This window comes from Osmia lignaria, unplaced genomic scaffold (assembly GCF_051020975.1).
Source record: "Osmia lignaria lignaria isolate PbOS001 unplaced genomic scaffold, iyOsmLign1 scaffold0208, whole genome shotgun sequence".
In the NCBI taxonomy this organism is placed as follows: Eukaryota; Metazoa; Arthropoda; class Insecta; order Hymenoptera; family Megachilidae; genus Osmia; species Osmia lignaria.
This window is the reverse complement of record NW_027478349.1, coordinates 368-21,143: the sequence shown is the minus strand read 5'-3', so window position 1 is coordinate 21,143 and position 20,776 is coordinate 368. Positions and strand designations below refer to the sequence as shown.

General features: G+C 16.1%; 1 pseudogene; it reads left to right on the top strand.

Annotated features, from left to right (window-relative positions):
• Window positions 1-6,295: 6,295 nt before the first annotated feature.
• LOC143308217 (cytochrome b pseudogene) lies at window positions 6,296-8,847 on the top strand (annotated as a pseudogene).
• The last annotated feature ends 11,929 nt before the right edge of the window (window positions 8,848-20,776 follow it).

Genomic DNA, 20,776 nt, shown 5'->3' with positions numbered 1-20,776 from the left:
ATTAATTTAAAAATTTATTTTCCTAAAAAATCCTTTAAAACCCATAAATTATTTAATTGAAAATGATAATAAATCTTTTTGAAATTTTTGACCCAACTACAAGAATACATTTTTCTTTAAATTGAATTAATTCTATATTAATTTTTATTATTCTACCTTTAAATTTTTGAATTATTCCATCCCGATTTGAAATATTATTTATTTCAATTTCTAAAATTATTTTTTCTGAATTTAAAAGCTTAACAAAAAAAAAGTATAAAATAAATATTTTAATTTTTTTTAGATTAATAACTTTTATTGCATTAAGAAATTTTATAGGATTATTCCCTTATATTTTTACTTCAACAAGTCATATATCATTTAATTTAATTATTGCTTTATCTTCTTGAATAAGATTTTTTATTTATAGATGATGAAATAAACCATTAAATATATTAATTCATTTAGTTCCTTTAAATACACCCCCTGCTTTAATAAATTTTATAGTAATAATTGAACTAATTAGAAATATTATTCGACCTTTTACTTTAGCAATTCGATTAACTGCAAATATAATTGCAGGACATCTACTATTAACTCTTTTAGGCACATTCATTTCTAAATTCTTAATTTTATTACCTATCACAATTTTAATTCAAAATTTATTAATAATTTTAGAAATTGCAGTTTCTATAATTCAAGCATATGTATTTTCTATTCTTTCTTTATTATATTTTTTAGAATCTAAAAATTAATGTCAATTTATTATAATCATCCTTTTCATTTAGTTACTAACAGACCTTGACCTATTATAAACGCTTTTAATTTAATAAATTTATTATTAAGATTAGTAATATGATTCTTTTACTTAAATTTTTTTTTAATTTTTATTAATTTTCTTATCTTAATCTCTTCTATATTTTTTTGATGACGAGATATTATTCGAGAAAGAACTTTTCAAGGATTTCATACATTTTTAGTTTTAAAACTAATAAAATTTAGAATAATCTTATTTATTATTTCAGAATTTTTTTTTTTTATTTCATTATTTTGAACTTATTTTCATTCTATAAGTTCCCCAGGAATAGAAATTGGTTTACTTTGACCCCCTAAAAATATTATCATATTCAATCCATTTAGAATCCCTTTATTAAATTCATTAATTTTAATTTCTTCAGGAATTTCCCTAACTTGAAGTCACAATAGATTATTAAATAAAAATTATATAGAAAGAAAAATTTCTCTAATAATTACTATTATTTTAGGAATATATTTTTCTTTTCTCCAATTTATTGAATATATAGAAGCTCCATTCTGTTTTAATGATAGAATTTTTGGATCTATTTTCTTTATAGCAACAGGATTTCACGGATTACATGTAATTATTGGAATTATTTTCTTATTTATTACACTAATCCGATTAATTAATCTACATTTTTCTGCAACTCATCATTTTAATTTTGAAGCAGCATCTTGATATTGACATTTTGTAGATGTAATTTGATTATTTTTATATATTTCAATTTATTGATGAATATTTTAAATATAATAATAATTAATATATATATAGTATAAACTTAATTACATTTAATTTCCAATTAAAAAATTTATAAAATTAATATATATAATTTTTAATATTATATTTTTATTTTATTTTATAATAATTATTACTTCTATACTTATATTAATTAATTTTTATTTAAGAATATATAAACCATTAAATCGAGAAAAAATTACCCCATTTGAATGTGGATTTAACTCCCAATCAAACTCCCGTCTCCCATTTTCTACACAATTTTTCCTAATTACTTTACTATTCTTAATTTTTGATATTGAAATTATCTTAATTTTACCATCTATCTTTTTAATAAAATTTAAATCTATTTTTTTAATATTAATTATTTTAATTTTTATTTTTTTAATAATTATTAGTCTACTTATTGAATGAAGTTATAGATTATTAAATTGAATTTTTTAATATATGGACTAAAAAAGTCTAATATTAAGCCGAAATTAATTGTAAAAATTACTTCATATATTTATATATATAATATATACATATTAATATTAATTGAAGCTAAAATAGAAGCAATTTATTGTTAATAAATTTATTGAATTAAAATTCCAATTAAAGAAATAAATTTAAATAGAACTTCTAATTCTAAATTTAATATTTTATATATTATTATTTCTAAATAATTTTTATATAGTTTAATAAAACTTTATATTTTCAGTATAATATTAATAAATATAAAATTTATTTATAAAAATTATATTTATAAAAATTTTATTTAAAAATATTAAAATTACCTTAATATCTTCAATATTATGCTCTTCTTAAGCTATTTAAATTTTAAATTAAAAAAATAAAAATTAATATTATTAATAAATTAGTTAATAATATATTCATAAAATTATATTCATTTAACTTATATTTAAATAAATAAAATTTCAATTTTATAAATTTAATCTTAAATTCAAATAAATTTTTTTCATGAATATTTTCATACAATATAACTATATTTAAAGGTAAATCATAATACAAATAAATTTTTTCGATATAAAATATTGTTCTTATAAAATTTCCTATTATTAAATTTTTATAAGAATTAAAATAAAAAAACTGCCCAATCAAAATTCCACATAAAATTAATTTTATAACCATAATTTTTAAATTTATTGTTAATACAATTAAATAATTTAAATTAAAAATTTTAAAATATAAATATCCAATAAAAAAAATAGTTATTAATAAAATAAATATACAAAAATTTACCAAAATACCTTCTTTCTTAATTAAATTTACATAATAATTTTTTTTAGAAAATAAAATAAATATAATTAATCGAATAGAATAAGATACAGTAAAAATTGTAGAAAAAATTAAAAATATTATTCTAATTATATTTATTTTTCTTAAAAAAATTAATTCCATAATTATATCTTTAGAAAAATATCCTGATATAAAAGGAAATCCTATTAAACATATTAAAGAAAAAATTAAAACTATAGTTTTAAAAGGATAAATATAAATTATACCACCATAACATCGGATATCTTGATTTCTATTAAAATTATGAATAAATCTACCCACACATAAAAATATTAAAGATTTAAATAAAGCATGAATTACTAAATGAAAAAAAGCTATTTCCCAAAATCCTAATCTTAAAATTCTTATTATTAATCTTAATTGACTTAAAGTCGATAAAGCAATAATTTTTTTAAAATCAAATTCATAATTTGCAATTAAACCCGCTATAAATATAGTTAACCTAGAAATTAATAAAATATATTTATTAAAACATCCTAAAAACAAAAATTTATTATATCGAATTAATAAATAAACCCCAGCTGTTACTAAAGTTGAAGAATGAACTAAAGATGAGACAGGAGTAGGAGCTATTATTGCAGCAGGTAATCATAAAGTAAATGGAATTTGAGCTCTTTTTGTAAAAGCTACTAATACTAATAAAATTAATATTAATAAATTAAATTTATAAATTATTAAATTTCACCTCCCATATATTATTCCCATAGTAATTATTAATAAAATTCCCACATCCCCTACACGATTTCTAAAAATTGTTAATATTCCAGCATTATAAGCTTTATCATTTTGATAATAAATAATTAAACAATAAGAAATTAATCCTAAACCATCTCATCCTAATAAAATTGTTAAAAATCTAGGTCTCAAAATTATAAAATATATTGATACTACAAATAAAATTACTAAAATAATAAATCGATTTATAAATTTATCCCCTTCTATATAATAAATTCTATAAATTAATACAACTATAGAAATAAGTGAAACTAATATTAAAAATATTATTCTATAAAAATCTAAATAAATAAAAAAAGAAAATTTTATTCTATTATATCTATAAATTATTCATTCTAAAATAATTAAATTCCTATTAAAAAAAATAATTATTATAAATAAAAAAAAAAATCCCGTAAATACAAATAATATATATACAAATATAATTAAAATAATTTAAAGTACTTAATTTACATCTTTGAACCCACATTTCAAAATTTTTTTTTAAACTATTTAAATTAAATAAAAATTCTTAAATTTAAAATAACTATATTTAAAGGAATTCAATGAAATAATAAAATTAAATAATTAATTAATTTTCCTCTTCTTAATCTTTTATAAAAAAAATTCTTTCCATGAACAATAAATCTAAAAAAATATAAAGAATACATAAATCTAACTAAACAATAAAAAAATAATTTAATTATTAATAATCTTATTCAATTAACTAATCTTATCAATAAAAAAATTTCCCCAACTAAATTTAAAGAAAAAGGAGCAGCTATATTTGAAGAACATATTAAAAATCATATCAATGATATAGAAGGCATAAAAATTAAAACACCCTTATTAATAATTATCAATCGTCTATGAGTCTCCAAATAACATAAATTTAATAAATAAAATAATCCAGAAGAACACAACCCATGAGCAATTATTATTAAATATGAACCTAAAAATCTTAATTTTCTTATAGTAAATATAGAAGCTATTAATAAATTTATATGAACAACAGAAGATATTGCTACTAAAATTTTTATATCAATTTGTCGAAAACAACTAAATCTTAAAATAATCCTTCCCAATAATCCAATTTCAATAAAATACTTATTCATTTCTAAAAAATTTTGAAAAAAAATCATTATTAATCGTAATAATCCATAAGACCCTAACTTTAATAAAATTGCAGCTAAAATTATTGATCCAAATACAGGAGCTTCTACATGAGCTTTTAATAATCAACCATGAATTATATATATTGGTATTTTTACTAAAAATCCTATAATTAAATATAAAAATAAAATTTTATTTAACTTAAATTTTATTCTTTCTAATAATAAAAATCTTAAAGACCCTATTAAATTAAATAAATAAAATAATACTAATAATAAAGGTAATGAAAAAAATAAAGTATAAAATATCAAATAATATCTTGCATAAATTCGTAAAAATCCTATTCCTCATTTCATAATAAAAAAAAAAATAATTAATAAACTTACTTCAAAAAAAAAATAAAATATTAATATATTTATTCTAAAAAAATTTATTACTAAAACAATTAATATTAATATTAATAAATTTAAACATAAAATCAAATTTTTTTCCTGATTAATTCTCATAAATACTAATCCAAAAATCCATAAAGATATCATAATAATTCCATAAGAATAAAAATTTAATCCAAAATTTAATCTTAAATTAATTCATTCCATAAAAAATCTATTCATTCTTAATATCAAAAAACTCAATAAAAATATTATATTTCTAATAAAATATAACTTTTTATAAATATTAAAATTAATAATTAAAAATCCAACTATAAAAATTATACTTTCTATTATTAACATTTTAAATTTATTATTATAAAACCTTGATTTCCAATAATTCTCAATATTGACACTACAATTGATAATCCTAAAACAGCTTCACAAACAGAAAAAATTAAATAATATATAAATATTCACCTTAAATATTCCAACTCATTTAATATTAAAATTATTAAATTCAATACTACGAAAAATTCCATTCTAATTAAAAATATTAAAAAATACTTATTAATTATTAATATTATTATAAAAATTAAAACTATTAAAATTAAAAAATATCTTTTTAAAATAAATTAGACTTTATAGTTTAAAAAAAACATTAATTTTGTAAATTAATATTGAAAATTTTTTCTAAAGTCTAATTTCAAAATAATTTTATAAATATCTTTAATTCCCAAAATTAAAATTTTTATTTAAACTATATTTTGTTAATGTTAATATCAAAAATTTTATTTATATTCATAAATCTATTTATTATCACAAATATTTTATTACTTTCTTCACTACATCCAATTACTATTTTATTCTCTTTTATTATTTTCACCTTATCCTCATCTACTTTAATATTTTTAAATATAAATAATTCAATATACTCTTTTATAATTTCAATTTCTTTAATCGGAGGAATAATAATTATATTTAATTATTTTGTAAGATTAATTAACAATGAAAATTCAAAAATAAAATTTTTTGAACTAATCACTTCTATTAATTTTTTTTTTATTTCTTTTATTATAATTATTCATTTTATTAATTGAATACCAATTTTTATATTTACAGAAAACATAATTTTAAATAATAATTTATTTAAAATTCAAAATATTTATTTTTATCCAATAAATTATTTAACTATTTTTATAATCTTATTCTTATTAATTTGCTTAACTCTTTCATTCAAAATATCTACAATTAAAATAATCCCTCTTCGTAAAATTAAAATTTAATGAAAAATAAATATTTAAAAATTTTTAAATCTAATAAATTTCTTAATATCATTTATTCTTCATTCAATATTCATCCTACCCCAGTAAACATTAATTATTTATGAAACTTTGGATCAATTTTAGGAATTCTTTTATTAATTCAAATTATTTCAGGTTTCATTTTATCTATGCATTATTGTCCAAATATTAATTATGCTTTTGATAGAATTATTCACATTATAAAAAATGTTAATTCTGGATGAATATTTCGTTATATTCATTTAAATGGGGCATCATTTTATTTTCTTTGTATATATATACATATTAGACGAAATATTTTTTATCAATGTTATTCATCTCAACATGTATGAAATATTGGAATTATTATTTTATTAACTTCAATAGGAACTGCTTTTATAGGATATGTTTTACCATGAGGACAAATATCTTTTTGAGGAGCAACAGTAATTACAAATCTTCTTTCTGCAATCCCTTATATTGGACAAACAATTGTAGAATGAATCTGAGGAGGATTTTCTATTAATAATGCTACATTAAATCGATTCTTTTCATTACATTTTATTTTACCATTATTAATTCTAATAATAGTTATTATACATCTTTATTTCCTTCATATAACTGGATCTAATAATCCAATAGGAACAAATAGAAATATTTATAAAATTCCTTTCCACTCATATTTCTCATCCAAAGATATTCTTGGATTTTTTATAATTTTTATATCATTTAGATTTATTATTCTACAAAATCCTAATATATTAAATGATCCTGATAATTGATCTATTGCAAACCCTATAAATACCCCACAACATATTAAACCTGAATGATATTTCCTATTTGCTTATTCAATTTTACGAGCTATTCCCAATAAATTAGGGGGAGTATTAGCTTTACTTTTTTCTATTTTAATTCTTTTTATTCTCCCATTTATAATAAATCATAAATTTAAAACTAATAAATTTTACCCATTAAATAATTTCTTATTTTGATTTTTTATTAATAATTTCATCATTTTAACTTGATTAGGAAGACAACCTATTGATTATCCTTACACTTTAATTAATCTAATTTTTACAAATATATACTTTATATTTTTTTTTTCAAATATATATTTTATAAAATTTTGAGATAAAATCATCTATAATTATTAATTAATGAGTCTGAATAGACATATATTTTGAAAATATATTAAAGAAAAATAACTTTCTATTAATTTAAATATATAAATTTATTAATATTTTTAAAATAAAATTAATATATATATAAATTAAAATAAAAGATAAAAATTTTTTTCAACATATATATATTAATTCATCATATCGAATTCGAGGTATAATTCTTCGAATTCAAATAAAAAAAAAATTATGATATAAAATTATTAATAAAGTAAAAATTGAATAATTAAAATTAAAAAAAATAATTGATATAATCAATCTTATAAATAAAATTATTATATATTCAGCTATAAAAATTAAAGAAAATCTCCCCCTATAATATTCAACATTAAATCCTGAAACTAATTCAGACTCCCCCTCAATTAAATCAAAAGGAGCCCGATTCAATTCAATTATTATTCTAATAATTAATATAAAATATAAAGGAAAAAAAAAAAAAATAAATTTTACATTAAATTGAAATTTAATAAATGTTTCTAAAGAAAATCTCTCAATAAATATTATAATAACAAAAAATATAAAAAATAATCTCACTTCAAAAGAAATAGATTGAGAAATAGATCGTAAACACCCTAATATTGCATAAATTGAATTAGATGATCATCCTATTATTATAGTTGGATAAACTCTTAAACTTAATATTAAAAATAAAAATACCAATCCAAATTTAAAATTTATTCAATTTCTAAAATAAGGCATTAATAATCAATAAAATACCGAAATTAATAATATAATTATTGGACCTAATATATATATATATAAATTAATTTTATCCAAATATATATATTCTTTAGAAAACAATTTAATTGCATCAGAAAAAGGTTGTAATAAACCTTTAATTCCTACTTTATTTGGACCTTTACGAATTTGAATATAACCTAAAATTTTTCGTTCCAATAATGTTAAAAATGCTACCCCAATTAATACTATCACTACAGTAATTAATAAATAAATAAAATTTAAATAAATTATTATCTATAATTATATATATATTATTTAAATTCTAAATTTAATGCACTACTCTGCCAAGATAATTTAACTTATTAATAATTAATTAAAAATTATTTTTAAAACTTAGTCCTTTCGTACAAAAATCTTAAATCTTTTTAAAGATAGAAACCAATCTGACTCACGTCGATCTGAACTCAAATCATGTAAAATTTTAATAGTCGAACAGACTAAATTTATAAACACCTGCATTTATAATTAATTTTAATTCAACATCGAGGTCGCAAACACCTTTTTCAATTTGATCTTTCCAAAAATATTACGCTGTTATCCCTAAGGTAATTTATTTTTATATTATTAATTATATTTCAATTTAAAATTCTATCAATCAATATTTTAAAATTTTAAAGTTAAATAAATTTAAAAATCCTCCCAACTAAATATATTAATACAATTTATAAAATTTATAATATATAAAATTCTATAGGGTCTTATCGTCCCTTAAATAAAATTAAGCATTTTGACTCAAAATTTAAATTTATTTTATATTATTGAGACAGTTTATATTTCATTAATTCATTCATCCCAGCCTTCAATTAAAAGACAATTGATTATGCTACCTTTGTACAGTCAAAATACTGCAGCTATTTAATTCCTCATTGAGCAGAACTGACTTTATATTAAATTCAAAAAGACATGTTTTTGTTAAACAGGTGAATATAATTATTTTGCCTAGTTACTTAAATATATATTTATATATATACTATTCATAAAATAATTTATACAAATTAAATTACTAATTTAATCATTATATTATAACTAATATTATTAAAATTATTTTTTTTTTAAAATCAATATATATAATTAATTTTACTATAATTAAAAATTTATTAATAAATTATTAAATACTCATTAAATTCTTTTAAATTTTAAAATTAATCTTTTTAATTTTAATTTAAATTATTATATAAATTTAATTTATAGATTATCCCATAAATTATTTATATTTTCTAAAATAAACTTTTTTATTTAAATTTACTTTAAAAAATATATAAATTAAATTTAATTCAAAAATAACTAGATATCATTAAAATTGAATAACATCTAATCTCTAAATATATATTTATAATTTTTATTCAACAAAAAAAATTTTATATATTTAACTCTTTTAATTTCGAGATATTTAATTTATTAAAAATTTTTAAATTAACCCTGATACAAAAGGTACAAAATTTTACTTTAATTTATAAAATTTTAAAATTTCATTTACATTACTTATATATATAAATATATTTATTATTTCTTAAAATATTACTTTAACATAAAATTTTTATAAAAACTTTTTATAATATACTAATTAAAACAATAAAAAAATTTTATTTAATTAATTAATTAAAATTTTAATAATTAAATTAATCTTTTCAGTGTAATTGAAAAATTTTATTTAAACTAAAATTTTATCTAAGAACATTTTCCAATATTCTTACTTTGTTACGACTTATTTCAAATTTTATTGAAATTGACGGGCAATTTGTACATTATATAAAAAAAAAATTCAAATTAATATAACAATTAATTTTACTTTTAAATCCTTTTTATTAAAAATATTAAAACTTCTAACTCAAAAATTATTTATTAATGTAACTCATATTATCTAATAAATACTTTATTTTGATTTGAATTTTTTTTAAATATAATAAAATTTTAATTATAATATTTATACAAAATTTTTAAACAACAATACAAAAATAATTTATAATATTTTATTAGTACTTCCTATCGTGGATCATCAAATTAATATACAAGTTCCCCTAAAATTTTATATAACTGCCATATCTTATAATTTTAATGCTTTACATTTAATAATTAATTATTTTTTAAAATTAATATAATAGGGTATCTAATCCTAGTCTTACTTTTTAATCTTTGTAATTTCCATTAAATAATTATTAATTATTATAAAATTATTATATTTCACCATTATAAATTTAATTTTATTAATTATTAATTATAAAATTACTATATTTAAAAAAATTAACTCTTAAATCTAGTTTAACCGCTATTGCTGGCACTAAATTAAAATTTAATAAAATTATTTTCCATTAAAAACTTTCATTTTAATTAAAAGTATTATATATTAATTAACTAATAATATTTATTATTTAAATAAATACCCTATATTAAACTTTATATATATTTAAATAATTTAATTAATTATAAATCTAAAATCAAAATTTTTTCTAATAAATTAAATTCACAAAATTAAATTTAAAATACTTTTTCTATTCATATATATATATATATATATATATATATTAAAATTAATTTATTATACAATTAATTTAATTATAAATTTTAATATATAAATTTATATATATATATATATATATATATATATATATATATATACATAAACTATTCCTAATTTAAATTAAAAATAAATAATAATAAAAATAATTTTAAATTTAAATATAAAAAATTTATATTAATTCTAAATTTATTTAATTTTATAAAATTAAAATTTATATTTTTATACAAAACTAAAACAATTTTAAAAATAAAACTTTAATATAAAAATTTAAAATACAATTTTTAATATAATTTTTATTATTTAATAATTCATATTCTCTATATAAATTATAGGACTATCATTTAGATAGTCCTAACGTTCCTTTAAATAATAAATATTAAAATTAAAAATCATAAATCTAAATATAAAATTTAAAATACAATTTTTAATATAATTTTTATTATTTAATAATTCATATTCTCTATATAAATTATAAATCATTTAGATAATCCTAACGGTTCATTTAAATAATAAATATTAAAATTAAAAATCATAAATCTAAATATAAAATTTAAAATACAATTTTTAATATAATTTTTATTATTTAATAATTCATATTCTCTATATAAATTATAGGACTATCATTTAGATAATTCTAACGTTCCCTTAAATAATAAATATTAAAATTAAAAATTATAAATCTAAATATAAAATTTAATACAATTTTTAATATAATTTTTATTATTTAATAATTCATATTCTCTATATAAATTATAGGACTATCATTTAAATAGCCCTAATGTTCCTTTAAATAATAAATATTAAAATTAAAAATTATAAATCTAAATATAAAATTTAATACAATTTTTAATATAATTTTTATTATTTAATAATTCATATTCTCTATATAAATTATAGGACTATCATTTAGATAAATCTAACATTCCTTTAAATAATAAATATTAAAATTAAAAATCATAAATCTAAATATAAAATTTAAAATACAATTTTTAATATAATTTTTATTATTTAATAATTCATATTCTCTATATAAATTATAGGACTATCATTTAGATAAATCTAACGTTCCCTTAAATAATAAATATTAAAATTAAAAATTATAAATCTAAATATAAAATTTAATACAATTTTTAATATAATTTTTATTATTTAATAATTCATATTCTCTATATAAATTATAGGACTATCATTTAAATAAATCTAACGTTCCCTTAAATAATAAATATTAAAATTAAAAATTATAAATCTAAATATAAAATTTAATACAATTTTTAATATAATTTTTATTATTTAATAATTCATATTCTCTATATAAATTATAGGACTATCATTTAGATAGTCCTAACGTTCCTTTAAATAATAAATATTAAAATTAAAAATTATAAATCTAAATATAAAATTTAATACAATTTTTAATATAATTTTTATTATTTAATAATTCATATTCTCTATATAAATTATAGGACTATCATTTAAATAAATCTAACATTCCTTTAAATAATAAATATTAAAATTAAAAATCATAAATCTAAATATAAAATTTAAAATACAATTTTTAATATAATTTTTATTATTTAATAATTCATATTCTCTATATAAATTATAAAACTATCATTTAGATAAATCTAACGTTCCTTTAAATAATAAATATTAAAATTAAAAATTATAAATCTAAATATAAAATTTAATACAATTTTTAATATAATTTTTATTATTTAATAATTCATATTCTCTATATAAATTATAGGACTATCATTTAAATAAATCTAACGTTCCCTTAAATAATAAATATTAAAATTAAAAATCATAAATCTAAATATAAAATTTAAAATACAATTTTTAATATAATTTTTATTATTTAATAATTCATATTCTCTATATAAATTATAAAACTATCATTTAGATAAATCTAACGTTCCCTTAAATAATAAATATTAAAATTAAAAATTATAAATCTAAATATAAAATTTAATACAATTTTTAATATAATTTTTATTATTTAATAATTCATATTCTCTATATAAATTATAGGACTATCATTTAAATAAATCTAACGTTCCCTTAAATAATAAATATTAAAATTAAAAATCATAAATCTAAATATAAAATTTAAAATACAATTTTTAATATAATTTTTATTATTTAATAATTCATATTCTCTATATAAATTATAGAACTATCATTTAAATAAATCTAACGTTCCCTTAAATAATAAATATTAAAATTAAAAATTATAAATCTAAATATAAAATTTAATACAATTTTTAATATAATTTTTATTATTTAATAATTCATATTCTATATATAAATTATAGGACTATCATTTAGATAGTCCTAACGTTCCTTTAAATAATAAATATTAAAATTAAAAATTATAAATCTAAATATAAAATTTAAAATACAATTTTTAATATAATTTTTATTATTTAATAATTCATATTCTCTATATAAATTATAGGACTATCATTTAAATAAATCTAACGTTCCCTTAAATAATAAATATTAAAATTAAAAATTATAAATCTAAATATAAAATTTAATACAATTTTTAATATAATTTTTATTATTTAATAATTCATATTCTCTATATAAATTATAAGACTATCATTTAGATAAATCTAACGTTCCCTTAAATAATAAATATTAAAATTAAAAATTATAAATCTAAATATAAAATTTAATACAATTTTTAATATAATTTTTATTATTTAATAATTCATATTCTCTATATAAATTATAGAACTATCATTTAGATAGTCCTAACGTTCCTTTAAATAATAAATATTAAAATTAAAAATTATAAATCTAAATATAAAATTTAATACAATTTTTAATATAATTTTTATTATTTAATAATTCATATTCTCTATATAAATTATAGGACTATCATTTAGATAGTCCTAACGTTCCTTTAAATAATAAATATTAAAATTAAAAATTATAAATCTAAATATAAAATTTAATACAATTTTTAATATAATTTTTATTATTTAATAATTCATATTCTCTATATAAATTATAGGACTATCATTTAGATAAATCTAACGTTCCTTTAAATAATAAATATTAAAATTAAAAATCATAAATCTAAATATAAAATTTAAAATACAATTTTTAATATAATTTTTATTATTTAATAATTCATATTCTCTATATATAAATTATAGGACTATCATTTAGATAGTCCTAACGTTCCTTTAAATAATAAATATTAAAATTAAAAATTATAAATCTAAATATAAAATTTAATACAATTTTTAATATAATTTTTATTATTTAATAATTCATATTCTCTATATAAATTATAGGACTATCATTTAGATAGTCCTAACGTTCCTTTAAATAATAAATATTAAAATTAAAAATTATAAATCTAAATATAAAATTTAATACAATTTTTAATATAATTTTTATTATTTAATAATTCATATTCTCTATATAAATTATAGGACTATCATTTAGATAAATCTAACGTTCCCTTAAATAATAAATATTAAAATTAAAAATTATAAATCTAAATATAAAATTTAATACAATTTTTAATATAATTTTTATTATTTAATAATTCATATTCTCTATATAAATTATAGGACTATCATTTAGATAGTCCTAACGTTCCTTTAAATAATAAATATTAAAATTAAAAATTATAAATCTAAATATAAAATTTAATACAATTTTTAATATAATTTTTATTATTTAATAATTCATATTCTCTATATAAATTATAGGACTATCATTTAGATAGTCCTAACGTTCCTTTAAATAATAAATATTAAAATTAAAAATTATAAATCTAAATATAAAATTTAATACAATTTTTAATATAATTTTTATTATTTAATAATTCATATTCTCTATATAAATTATAGGACTATCATTTAGATAAATCTAACGTTCCCTTAAATAATAAATATTAAAATTAAAAATTATAAATCTAAATATAAAATTTAATACAATTTTTAATATAATTTTTATTATTTAATAATTCATATTCTCTATATAAATTATAGACTATCATTTAAATAAATCTAACGTTCCCTTAAATAATAAATATTAAAATTAAAAATTATAAATCTAAATATAAAATTTAATACAATTTTTAATATAATTTTTATTATTTAATAATTCATATTCTCTATATAAATTATAGGACTATCATTTAGATAATCCTAACGTTCCTTTAAATAATAAATATTAAAATTAAAAATTATAAATCTAAATATAAAATTTAAAATACAATTTTTAATATAATTTTTATTATTTAATAATTCATATTCTCTATATAAATTATAGGACTATCATTTAAATAAATCTAACGTTCCCTTAAATAATAAATATTAAAATTAAAAATTATAAATCTAAATATAAAATTTAATACAATTTTTAATATAATTTTTATTATTTAATAATTCATATTCTCTATATAAATTATAAGACTATCATTTAAATAAATCTAACGTTCCCTTAAATAATAAATATTAAAATTAAAAATTATAAATCTAAATATAAAATTTAATACAATTTTTAATATAATTTTTATTATTTAATAATTCATATTCTCTATATAAATTATAGGACTATCATTTAGATAGTCCTAACGTTCCTTTAAATAATAAATATTAAAATTAAAAATTATAAATCTAAATATAAAATTTAATACAATTTTTAATATAATTTTTATTATTTAATAATTCATATTCTCTATATAAATTATAGGACTATCATTTAGATAGTCCTAACGTTCCTTTAAATAATAAATATTAAAATTAAAAATTATAAATCTAAATATAAAATTTAATACAATTTTTAATATAATTTTTATTATTTAATAATTCATATTCTCTATATAAATTATAGGACTATCATTTAGATAAATCTAACGTTCCCTTAAATAATAAATATTAAAATTAAAAATTATAAATCTAAATATAAAATTTAATACAATTTTTAATATAATTTTTATTATTTAATAATTCATATTCTCTATATAAATTATAAGACTATCATTTAAATAAATCTAACGTTCCCTTAAATAATAAATATTAAAATTAAAAATTATAAATCTAAATATAAAATTTAATACAATTTTTAATATAATTTTTATTATTTAATAATTCATATTCTCTATATAAATTATAGGACTATCATTTAGATAATCCTAACGTTCCTTTAAATAATAAATATTAAAATTAAAAATTATAAATCTAAATATAAAATTTAAAATACAATTTTTAATATAATTTTTATTATTTAATAATTCATTGGAATATCCATATAAATTTTAAAATATCAAATTTTTTACATATTTATATGGATCGCAAAAAATATGATCCAATATTTGAATGAAAATTAATCTATTTTATTTTTTACAAGGATTTTGGGATATCCATATAAATTTTAAAATATCAAATTTTTTGTACATTTATATGGATCGTAAAAAGTATGATTCAATATTTGAATGAAAATTGATCTATTTTATTTTTTACAAGGATTTTGAGATATTCCTATAAATTTTAAAATATCTCAAATTTTTTACGCATTTATATGGATCGTAAAAAGTATAATCCAATATTTGAATGAAAATTGATCTATTTTATTTTTTACAAGGATTTTGGGATATCCATATAAATTTTAAAATATTTCAAATTTTTTGCACATTTATATGGATCGTAAAAAGTACAATCCAATATTTGAATGAAAATTGATCTATTTTGTTTTTTACAAGAATTTTGGGATATTCCTATAAATTTTAAAATATCTCAAATTTTTTACGCATTTATATGGATCGTAAAAAGTATGATCCGATATTTGAATGAAAATTGATCTATTTTATTTTTTACAAGGATTTTGGGATATCCATATAAATTTTAAAATATTTCATTTTACGCATTTATATGAATCGTAAAAAGTATGATCCAATATTTGAATGAAAATTGATCTATTTTGTTTTTTACAAGAATTTTGGGATATTCCTATAAATTTTAAAATATCTCAAATTTTTTGCACATTTATATGGATCGTAAAAAGTATGATCCGATATTTGAATGAAAATTGATCTATTTTGTTTTTTATAAGGATTTTGGGATATCCATATAAATTTTAAAATATCTCAAATTTTTTGCACATTTATATGGATCGTGAAAAATATGATCCGATATTTGAATGAAAATTGATCTATTTTATTTTTTACAAGAATTTTGGGGTATTCCTATAAATTTTAAAATATTTCAAATTTTTTGCGCATTTATATGGATCGTAAAAAGTATGATCCAATATTTGAATGAAAATTGATCTATTTTGTTTTTTACAAGGATTTTGGGATATCCATATAAATTTTAAAATATCTCAAATTTTTTGCACATTTATATGGATCGTGAAAAATATGATCCGATATTTGAATGAAAATTGATCTATTTTATTTTTTACAAGAATTTTGGGGTATTCCTATAAATTTTAAAATATTTCAAATTTTTTGCGCATTTATATGGATCGTAAAAAGTATGATCCAATATTTGAATGAAAATTGATCTATTTTGTTTTTTACAAGGATTTTGGGATATCCATATAAATTTTAAAATATCTCAAATTTTTTGCACATTTATATGGATCGTGAAAAATATGATCCGATATTTGAATGAAAATTGATCTATTTTATTTTTTACAAGAATTTTGGGGTATTCCTATAAATTTTAAAATATTTCAAATTTTTTGTACATTTATATGGATCGTAAAAAGTATGATCCAATATTTGAATGAAAATTGATCTATTTTGTTTTTTACAAGGATTTTGGGATATCCATATAAATTTTAAAATATCTCAAATTTTTTGCACATTTATATGGATCGTGAAAAATATGATCCGATATTTGAATGAAAATTGATCTATTTTATTTTTTACAAGAATTTTGGGGTATTCCTATAAATTTTAAAATATTTCAAATTTTTTGCGCATTTATATGGATCGTAAAAAGTATGATCCAATATTTGAATGAAAATTGATCTATTTTGTTTTTTACAAGGATTTTGGGATATCCATATAAATTTTAAAATATCTCAAATTTTTTGCACATTTATATGGATCGTGAAAAATATGATCCGATATTTGAATGAAAATTGATCTATTTTATTTTTTACAAGAATTTTGGGGTATTCCTATAAATTTTAAAATATTTCAAATTTTTTGTACATTTATATGGATCGTAAAAAGTATGATCCAATATTTGAATGAAAATTGATCTATTTTGTTTTTTACAAGGATTTTGGGATATCCATATAAATTTTAAAATATCTCAAATTTTTTGCACATTTATATGGATCGTGAAAAATATGATCCGATATTTGAATGAAAATTGATCTATTTTATTTTTTACAAGAATTTTGGGGTATTCCTATAAATTTTAAAATATTTCAAATTTTTTGCGCATTTATATGGATCGTAAAAAGTATGATCCAATATTTGAATGAAAATTGATCTATTTTGTTTTTTACAAGGATTTTGGGATATCCATATAAATTTTAAAATATCTCAAATTTTTTGCACATTTATATGGATCGTGAAAAATATGATCCGATATTTGAATGAAAATTGATCTATTTTATTTTTTACAAGAATTTTGGGGTATTCCTATAAATTTTAAAATATTTCAAATTTTTTGCGCATTTATATGAATCGTAAAAAGTATGATCCAATATTTGAATGAAAATTGATCTATTTTGTTTTTTACAAGGATTTTGGGATATCCATATAAATTTTAAAATATCTCAAATTTTTTGCACATTTATATGGATCGTGAAAAATATGATCCGATATTTGAATGAAAATTGATCTATTTTATTTTTTACAAGAATTTTGGGGTATTCCTATAAATTTTAAAATATTTCAAATTTTTTGCGCATTTATATGGATCGTAAAAAGTATGATCCAATATTTGAATGAAAATTGATCTATTTTGTTTTTTACAAGGATTTTGGGATATCCATATAAATTTTAAAATATCTCAAATTTTTTGCACATTTATATGGATCGTGAAAAATATAATCCGATATTTGAATGAAAATTGATCTATTTTATTTTTTACAAGAATTTTGGGGTATTCCTATAAATTTTAAAATATTTCAAATTTTTTGCGCATTTATATGGATCGTAAAAAGTATGATCCAATATTTGAATGAAAATTGATCTATTTTGTTTTTTACAAGGATTTTGGGATATCCATATAAATTTTAAAATATCTCAAATTTTTTGCACATTTATATGGATCGTGAAAAATATGATCCGATATTTGAATGAAAATTGATCTATTTTATTTTTTACAAGAATTTTGGGGTATTCCTATAAATTTTAAAATATTTCAAATTTTTTGCGCATTTATATGGATCGTAAAAAGTATGATCCGATATTTGAATGAAAATTGATCTATTTTGTTTTTTACAAGAATTTTGGGATATCCATATAAATTTTAAAATATCTCAAATTTTTTGCACATTTATATGGATCATGAAAAGTATGATCCGATATTTGAATGAAAATTGATCTATTTTGTTTTTTACAAGGATTTTGGGATATCCATATAAATTTTAAAATATCTCAAATTTTTTGCGCATTTATATGGATCGTAAAAAGTATGATCCAATATTTGAATGAAAATTGATCTATTTTATTTTTTACAAGGATTTTGGGATATTCCTATAAATTTTAAAATATCTCAAATTTTTTGTGCATTTATATGAATCGTAAAAAGTATGATCCAATATTTGAATGAAAATTGATCTATTTTGTTTTTTACAAGAATTTTGGGATATCCATATAAATTTTAAAATATCTCAAATTTTTTGCGCATTTATATGGATCGTAAAAAGTATGATCCGATATTTGAATGAAAATTGATCTATTTTGTTTTTTACAAGGATTTTGGGATATCCATATAAATTTTAAAATATCTCAAATTTTTGTACATTTATATGGATCGTGAAAAGTACGATCCGATATTTGAATGAAAATTGATCTATTTTGTTTTTTACAAGAATTTTGGGGTATTCCTATAAATTTTAAAATATTTCAAATTTTTTGTACATTTATATGGATCGTAAAAAGTATGATCCGATATTTGAATGAAAATTGATCTATTTTGTTTTTTACAAGAATTTTGGGATATCCATATAAATTTTAAAATATCTCAAATTTTTTGCACATTTATATGGATCATGAAAAGTATGATCCGATATTTGAATGAAAATTGATCTATTTTGTTTTTTACAAGAATTTTGGGGTATTCCTATAAATTTTAAAATATTTCAAATTTTTTGTACATTTATATGGATCGTGAAAAGTATGATCCGATATTTGAATGAAAATTGATCTATTTTGTTTTTTACAAGAATTTTGGGATATCCATATAAATTTTAAAATATCTCAAATTTTTTGCGCATTTATATGGATCATGAAAAGTATGATCCGATATTTGAATGAAAATTGATCTATTTTGTTTTTTACAAAGATTTTGGGATATCCATATAAATTTTAAAATATCTCAAATTTTTTGTACATTTATATGGATCGTGAAAAGTATGATCCGATATTTGAATGAAAATTGATCTATTTTGTTTTTTACAAGAATTTTGAGGTATTCCTATAAATTTTAAATTTCAAATTTTTTGCGCATTTATATGGATCGTGAAAAGTATGATCCGATATTTGAATGAAAATTGATCTATTTTGTTTTTTACAAGAATTTTGGGGTATTCCTATAAATTTTAAAATATCTCAAATTTTTTGCGCATTTATATGGATCGTAAAAAGTATGATCCGATATTTGAATGAAAATTGATCTATTTTGTTTTTTACAAGAATTTTGAGGTATTCCTATAAATTTTAAATTTCAAATTTTTTGCGCATTTATATGGATCGTGAAAAGTATGATCCGATATTTGAATGAAAATTGATCTATTTTGTTTTTTACAAGAATTTTGGGGTATTCCTATAAATTTTAAAATATTTCAAATTTTTTGCGCATTTATATGAATCGTGAAAAGTATGATCCGAT